Source organism: Sebastes umbrosus, chromosome 17 (genome assembly GCF_015220745.1).
Source record: "Sebastes umbrosus isolate fSebUmb1 chromosome 17, fSebUmb1.pri, whole genome shotgun sequence".
NCBI classification, from domain to species: domain Eukaryota; kingdom Metazoa; phylum Chordata; class Actinopteri; order Perciformes; family Sebastidae; genus Sebastes; species Sebastes umbrosus.
The window spans coordinates 13,116,165-13,124,495 of NC_051285.1; the positions used below are offsets into that span (position 1 = coordinate 13,116,165).

The following is an 8,331-nucleotide window of genomic DNA, read 5'->3' on the forward strand; positions in this document are numbered from 1 at the left end:
AACCAGTTTCATCATTTTCAGCAGCTGGCTGAATGAACTGCATGTGTAATCCCCCTCACACTGGGATATGCACAGAGCCAAACACACTTAAATGACTATTACAGTAAGTGTTCATCTTGCACAACTGAATACTTCCACTTTTATTGTACATATCTCCTCAAGAGAGGAATGCTTTTCATGTTATCTTGCACAGTCTACAGCAGTTTTGTCAGACTAACTTAGTATTATCTTATTAACAAAGTGACAAATATACAGTAAAGGTATATATATATATGTATAAGTTCTGATTTGAAAAACTGGAATGACTGACAGCCTTTGCAAATTGTTGCAAACTATACATTCAGGATACCCCCACAGAGAGAACAATTTTTCTAATCTACTGAGGGATTGCATATTGCAAAGGGTGAGAGAGAGAAAAGTGGTATAGAGAAAGAGACGGCAAGATGAGGCAAGGAGGCTGGTATAAGTGCCATGTTCGTGCAAGCAGGAGATGCTTGAGTAGACTGTCATATTGCATCACCAGGAACATGGGATAAGTTACCAACCTTGTCTTGCCGAACAGACCTCTGATCTCTGGGAAACAGCACACGTGTATCATCATTTGACAGCAGGTCAGTTTATCAGTGAAGGGGTTGAAAGAGGAAGAGAGAGAATCTAACCATGCATGTGATTGTTGTAGGCATAGAAAACCAACCGAAACATTAATAAAAAAGGTCAAATAAAAGTGGCGAGTTAGCAGTGTTCTTTACGTCAGTGCACTTTATCATCACTGTCAGGAGATGTTGACTTCCTGCAGCACTGTGTTAGACATGAAACACAGTCAGGAAGTGTTTCCCTGTTGTATTTTGTTAAAAAAGTTTTGTAAATTTGCTCCATGTCACATCATCACTCACCAGAAAAAGGTCTTGAATATCTCATCCGCTTCTCTTTAAAGCACCAAAGAGTCCGAGGCTGGTAGAGGTCTGCATAGGGAGATATAACAGAAAGGCATGGCGGTGTTAATCTCATCAGCACTGAGACGGATAAACCGTGGAGAGACACGATCAACCTGAGATAGTCAGTATCTCTCTGCACCCCGGAGCTCATCAACCCTCTCACAGTCACTAAAGGTCAAACATGAAAAGCTGGAAAACAGCAGGAATGTGTGTGTGAGGATATTCATTTATATCCAACTGATGCATGTTAGGCAAAAGGATAGATGAAAGTGAAAACGACAAACATATTTTTGTTTCATAAACAAGTAATGGTTTGCCTTTTTCTCATGTAATCTGGACGCTTGAGCAAATTAATGTGTTGCATGGGAACAAGTGTCTGACAATGGAATCAGTGTGATTTCACCTGCGTTCAGAGAAATTAATTGTCGTTAATAAATAGATACTTTAGAAACAGGACGCCAGTTATAGACGAATCTGGGGAAATACCGGAAGTTAACAAGTCGCCATTACTGCGGTGGTGTCTCCCTACAATGTGCATACGTTTCAATGCAAGCTGTCCTGAGAAGTGTACAACTTTCCATTTTTAACTTTACTTTCTATGTAACGTTGCTTTTGGCAACGATGTCTACGAGTTCGGGAAGAACCTGAGTAGTTCTCCCACGTTAGCATAACAACAAGTAACGTCAGCTAAGTTAAAGGGACTGTTTGTAACTTCTTACACGTATAAATCAATCCGGGTCAGTGTCCCATGTGCGCTCACCTGTGGCTACGCTGTTCAGACTCAGACTCCAACACAAACAACACGGAAGCACTAAAACCGCAAAGTAATATCTAGTGAAGCCTGTCTTGCAAAACAGTGTTGGCCGCGGTCGGAGGACACGGGGGAGACCGTAGCTTTGGTCTCCAGGGCCGTAGTCTCTGCTGTACTCTGCTCCTCTGCCTGCTTGCCTTCACTCACATCTCACTCCACCTCACATGCATGCGCGCACACTATACACTGCGGGAGAGTTAGTTTAGCTTTGAGAATATCTAGTGAATGTACAGTGGACGTTTGTGCAGAAATAAATGCTGCAGCTCCTCCAGACCAACAGAGGATTTCCGTGTCTTGTGAAGATTGGGATGACGAGAGAATTTGACTGTGTCAGCAGTGTAGGAGCTGCCTTTACATAACAATGACATCAAAATGTGAGACATTATCATTTGTTATGTCAGGTGACATGGCAGTGTGTCATACACTGTCATGCTGTATACGAAGGCTGACGAGAGACAGACCTAACCATTGAGAAAGCAGTGTTCAAAGATAAAAGCTCTACTCGTTTTGACATCATACATTACACAGGCTTGATGTATATTCATAAATGATTCTGAGAGACTTCCAACAGGGCTCAGTTGAGCTTTAAGAGCTGCACAGCAAAACGACATCCATCAATAAAGGAACAAAACGAACAAATGAAAGCCTGTGTGAGAGGGTGTGAATAAAACAGAAGAAGACAAGGTATCTACAAGGATGGGATTGAAAAAAATAAAATAGAATTACTTTAATCAGTTCATCCTTGAGCCCGCAAGTTTGTGCCAAATTTTAAAAAATGTGTTTGTGTGCTGTATATGCACGTCCTTAGCTGCTCTGTGAGACCATGCTTAGGCACATTCAACACAATCTCAGGGCAGTTCATGAAATAGTCACAAAATGTAATCTATTTGATTCGCGTACATGGACATGAATTTCCCTTTTTTTTTCGTGACGCACAGCATGACTTTCAACAACCCGTGACGCATGTGTCAATTTCAAAATAAAACCACGCAGTTAGGGTTAGGAATAGATTGACTTGGTTAGGCTTAGGTAATAAACTACTTAGTTAGGCTTAGGAAAAGATCGACTTGGTTAGGTTTAGGCAACAAAACTACTTAGTTAGGTTTAGGAAAAGATCAACTTGGTTACGCCTAAGCAACAAAACTACTTAGTAAGGTTTAGGAAAAGATCGTGGCTTGGGTTAAAATAACAACGGAAGTGCCGTAACTTAAGTACGGAAGTTCCGTGACAAAAACGACTTAGTTAGATTTACAAAAAGATCACGGTTTGGGTTAAAATCACTCTGGAAGTAACTTAAGTACGGAAGGTACGTGGCAAATAAATCAACTTCGACTTGTGGTTTCACATGGGACACAAACAGCGGTTTCATGGGTGAAAGTCCTTTGTTTTTTGACCTACCCATCCACCCCGACCTCCTCCTTTCTCCTCTTTATACTTCCCGTTTCACAATTACTTGGAATTGATTTTGTGCTGACCATCACGAGATTTTTTTTAATCAAAATCATTACAATGGATTTTATGACTATTTCACAAACTGCTGTGCGACTGGGCTGGCACTTTGGTGCTTAGAGCTAGATGATGCAAACATGCTGATGTTCAGCAGGTATTATGTTGATCACCATCTTAGTTTTAATCATCTTTTACGCAATTTTGCACCATGTGTTCAGTTAAATAACTGACATTTAACAATCTTTCGTTTGTTACTTCAACATCTTCAGCCTGCCATCTTCTCTCTCTTTCCCTTATTTGGTATTTGTCTCTTCATTCATCACCTTTTTTTCTATTTGTTTTGGGATTCTGGGACATAAATAAAGAGGTAGAGACAGCACAGTGTTCTGATGTTGGCGGAAAAAGACTGAATTTGTCATTTCAAAGTATTCCGGCTTCAACTCTGCACTCTCCGTGCACTTCACTTGCCGCTGCTCCGTATCTGTGTTCCTCTGCCATTTTACTACATTCTCCTCACAAACACCGTGTTTGTCAAAGACTTCCTCTCTGCCACACACAGCCCAGCCTCCCTCTCTCTGTCTATCATCCTCTCTCGCTCCCCTTCATCCAGGTAAATGACTTTATCCAGTTGAGTGACTTTGTAAAGGACGCAGGGACAGGGTTTAAGCTGAGCCCGGTAAAAAAAAAGGAGGAACGGAAAAAGGCAGATAAAGAAAGTAGAGTAGAGAAAAGATTCATTAGAGTTCTTTAGTCCAGGCACCAAATGTCCTTGACTTGTGCGATGACTCATCGTCTTGCTCTATATGTGAATGTCTGGGAGGCCAAACTGCGGACTAAGAGGAGATTTTCTAAAATGAATGTGAACATTGTTGAACAGCTGCTGCTATCAGGGAATTCAATCATATCTGAGCATCTGAACTTCAGGCCACTTTTTAAATGGCCTCCATCTTTCCTCCGCAGGAACACGTTCCCTGTGATGCCTCACAGCCCATCAAGCACTGATTGAATAGCAGGCATCACTAGCTGAATGTGAGAAGTTCACGATGTGGCATATGGAAAAGAGTGTGCCAGTTTGTGGTCTGGTGATTACTGGTTATTGATTGCTGGGTGTGCCTCGGCTGCCTTCTGAAGATAAGGGAGAAGCAGGTGGTGGTCAAATCTGTCTGGTTAGACACTGCTGAAGTTAAACTCTCATACGATGTCCAGTAAGAGAAGATAGTTAACGTTTCAAAGTACAATTTTACCCGTAAAACTTTAGCTGAGGAAAGTTTGAAATTGCTTCTCCATTGGATGGAAAGCGTGTGTTAATGACTTTGTCTGTATGGAGCGAAGTGAACTGAGAGCAAATGTGATTTTCTATTTCCCCTCTCTTATTTTCTATCACTGTCCCACACAAAATCAGTACCCAAAACTTTCTGCTGCATCTCAAAGTACATCAATTTTTAGCACATTGTCACAGCAATCAGACATGTACTGCTGAGTTCTGATACAGTGTTGAGAGAAATGTTCACGTACACTAGTACAGAAGGACACAGCAGCTGTTAATATGAATGAAAAAAAGGGGTCAATGGAGGACACCTCCTGGTGTACAAAGACTGAATTGTTTGAAATTGCTTTTTACTTCTCCTCTGCATTGGGTGTGTGTATGATACCAGATTGTTTTAAAGAGGGCCTATTATGCTTTTTCCCTTTCCTTTAGTGTGTTATATAGGTTTTTTGTGCATGTAAAAGGTCTGCAAAGTTACAAAGCCCAAAGTCCACGTCAAAGGGAGTTACTCTCCCCCACAGAAACACTGCTCCTGAACTGCCTGAAACGCCTTGATTCAAGTCCCGCCTTTTTTCCATAATGTGTTGATGTCATCAAGTAACAAATTTGCATAATGCCTACCAAGCAGCAAGTTTGGCACGCCCTCAAACAAAGCTAGTTAGAGCAGAGCTGGAGCGGAGTCCCAAGAGTTTGGTTCGGTTGACCAATCACAACACAAACAGAGCGTTTCAGACAGAGGGTGAAAAGAGGTGCTGCAGCCGGTATGAGAAAAATAAAGCGTTTAAACATGTTCTAATTGAATTCCAAAATACAAGTATGCACCTGAAAATGAGCATAATAGTTCCTCTTTAAATATCAATATTTGTGAGTTTAAAAATATGGGCCGAGAGTAAATTTCTTTTAACATAAGCACATAACATAAACAAGCAATCTTGATTCAGATCCATTTTATTTCTTTTATTTTTTTAAATTTTGATCAAGATACATGAACGAGACATTTTACAGTTGAAAAATCAACTTGTCAGTGCTCGCTGGTGGACAAACTATGTAACAGTGAATTACCTCGAACTGATTTCGTTTGCATTTCTGTACTGCAATTTCTTGTTACTTATCGGTCGACACATTCATCAATAAGGATATATCTGCAATAAGATCATATTGGCCAATATATGAGTCTGGTTGATTTATCGGTGTAAAGCTCTTGTTTAGATAACTGGTCTGGAAAACTGGAATATCTGCACGAATTTTCTTATCTACTTATTCTTTGATTAGATATTTCTTTGCTCATTTTAGACAATTTTACTTTGGCAAGGTTCTTGGACGGCTGCTTTGTGTTAAAATTAAAATGATTAATTTGAAAAGGCTGATATATTGTTCATCAGAAAAAAACACTACTTAATGTGAGATATAAAAAAAAAATTGCTTTGGTATATTGTATTTTTTAAACCATACCCAGCCCTATGTACACTTGTACATCAATTGATATTCCACAGCAGAGAGGAAATGATGAAAGATCACAATGCTGGGTGAATATGCGCTCTCTAGTATCCGTCAATGTTCGCTTTCTCCCTCAGCCCTTGGAAGGATTGATCTCTCAGAAGTCCCGTTGAGATTAGACTTCAGATTTTCGGAGGATTGGAATTAAAGATGGGGACAGGGATTCCCCCAAGAGGAAGAGCCAAGGGGAAGTCAGCGACAGCCTTTTAAACCATCACAAAAATGTGACACTGAAGGGTTGACCATTTCACAGTTACCATGTTTACTTTAAATTAAATGTCAACCTCCCCCCACACAAATTCCCTTCCAGTTTTAATCATTAGAGTAGAGACGGGTTCTTATGAGATTAATTAAGCTTAAATTTGAACAGGAAAAGGTTTGTTTGTTTGTTTGTTACAAGCAAGGTCATTAACAGACATTCAGTGGCAATGCCATCATAAATGGAGCTCATTAGAGAGGCTCCCAGGAGTAAAAGAGGCAGGAATGAATCCTTTTGTCTGGGGTCACCGTGCCCTGTTTGATGATAAATACACCCTCGGGCCACTCTATACGTTTGGCATGTCATCATATTAATTGTGTTGATTTGCTTCATACATCCAAAGCTCACACATACACAATCAGATTAGATTAGTAAGAAGCCCAACAGAGACTATCAGAAAAGCATTGAAAAATCAATCAATCCCAGCTTACACCTGTACTGCTCCAGTCAATATTTCCATTTTCTGGCTACTCAGCAGTGTAATTCAAACCATGGGAACCTATGTACTGAATTGTGATATTGTGAACTCCTGTTTGGCCTCTAAGCTCAAAGGTCACGTGGGTTTTGATCAGGACCACATCCGGTTTTAAAGAGGACAGCAGTCCTGGCCTGGGTTTTGACTCATCCTGGACTGTGCATAAACACAGTTGGCTGGTCGATCGGCCTTTGACCAGGAGGACCGATTCTGTCTTAACAAGCTGTACGGATGTCTCACATCTATACACTAATTAAACCCGTTGATTTGCCTGTCAATTTCTAAGCAGAGGTAGTCAATGCCTGGAATGAGTTTATGAGAGAGATACAGAGAGAGAGAGAGTTCTGACCTTAATCCCTCGCTGTAGGACAAACATTAATTGCTCCGATTTCACACATTAATTTCAATCAAGTTCTTTCCGACGAGGGCACAGGTGCTCATTTTGGATTAGATAACTCGGTTAACACGAATCACAAATATCCTTCACATCCCGGGTTAATGGAATGATTGAAAAGGTCGCGCTGATGCTTAAGACATAATCCAGGCACCATTGCAGTTATACAAAAGACAACTAAAAAGGCCAATCATCGGGTGCTTCTCTAATGAATCACAGACATACTTGCTGACCATATGGCACTGTCATTCCATAAATAACTTCAAACAAATCGACCGTCTATGGTACTGAATACTGAATAACCAGCAGCTGCTAAGAGGTACTAATCAACCGGCTGGGCTGTCTTCTCAAGGAACCAGAAATCACTCCATCGATACGCTATTTGAATGAATAATTAGATGTGTAAGGTGTACAGTTATTTTGGACTTATTATACAATGCTTGAGCGGTACATTTTAGTAACAGAATAACACACACTTTTTGTGTCCAAGTTTGAAACCTGCATGATATCTTGAAATCAGTAGTGTAGGTACAAGCACTAAGAGAAATGACATGCAGATGTTTATTAAAGGGGCGATATGTAAGAATCAGAAATTGCTTGTTAACAGTGACACCTGTGGGTGTTAAGTCAATGACAGTCAGCGTCCTGGTGCTCGCACTACGTAGACGCGATCGAGCATTGGTCAAAACAGTGAGGCGACACACACGAGACGTGATTGACAGCTATAACTACAATATCACTATATATTTCACATGCTTGGCAGTAATGTTAGCTTCCCTTTCCAATAGGAATTTTGCCAGCTCGGGGTCCGTTTTGATACCTAAAACCAAACGAAGGTCCCGCCGTGAATCGAAGGCACGGCCGATGTTGACCCTAGTTTTCCCTACGACGTTGGTCACATTCCTGTTTTGCAAGACGGGTTTCACCAGATACTGTATAACTCTTTTTTTTTGTGCTTCCGTGGAGGTTTTGTGTTGGAGTCTGAGTTAGCGGACTCCATTTCAAACCGAACATTAACTATCGTTGCACACTGTTAACCCTGCACTGGAGCTGAAGAGAGTAAAGGTACTTGTGAGCGTGCATGATGCATGGATGTATTAAGAGCTCCCATTCATTTCTATGAGCGTTGCTCAGTGGCACATGAAGCCAAAATGGCTCGACTGCCGAGTGATAAAGTACCCGGATCATCTGGCGATCTTCCACATCCATTGGGCCCACAGAGCAGGCACAGTAGTGTTTCCTTT

General features: G+C 41.0%; 1 protein-coding gene across 1 annotated transcript in view; it reads left to right on the forward strand.

The window, feature by feature from the left end:
• The window catches only part of waif2 (Wnt-activated inhibitory factor 2), a 2,130-nt gene extending 1,416 nt beyond the window's left edge, over positions 1–714 (forward strand). Inside the window, exon 1 of the mRNA XM_037748938.1 lies at positions 1–714. This exon is cut by the window's left edge and continues 1,416 nt beyond it. The gene's annotated coding sequence lies outside the window, so the exon portion shown is untranslated.
• The last annotated feature ends 7,617 nt before the right edge of the window (positions 715–8,331 follow it).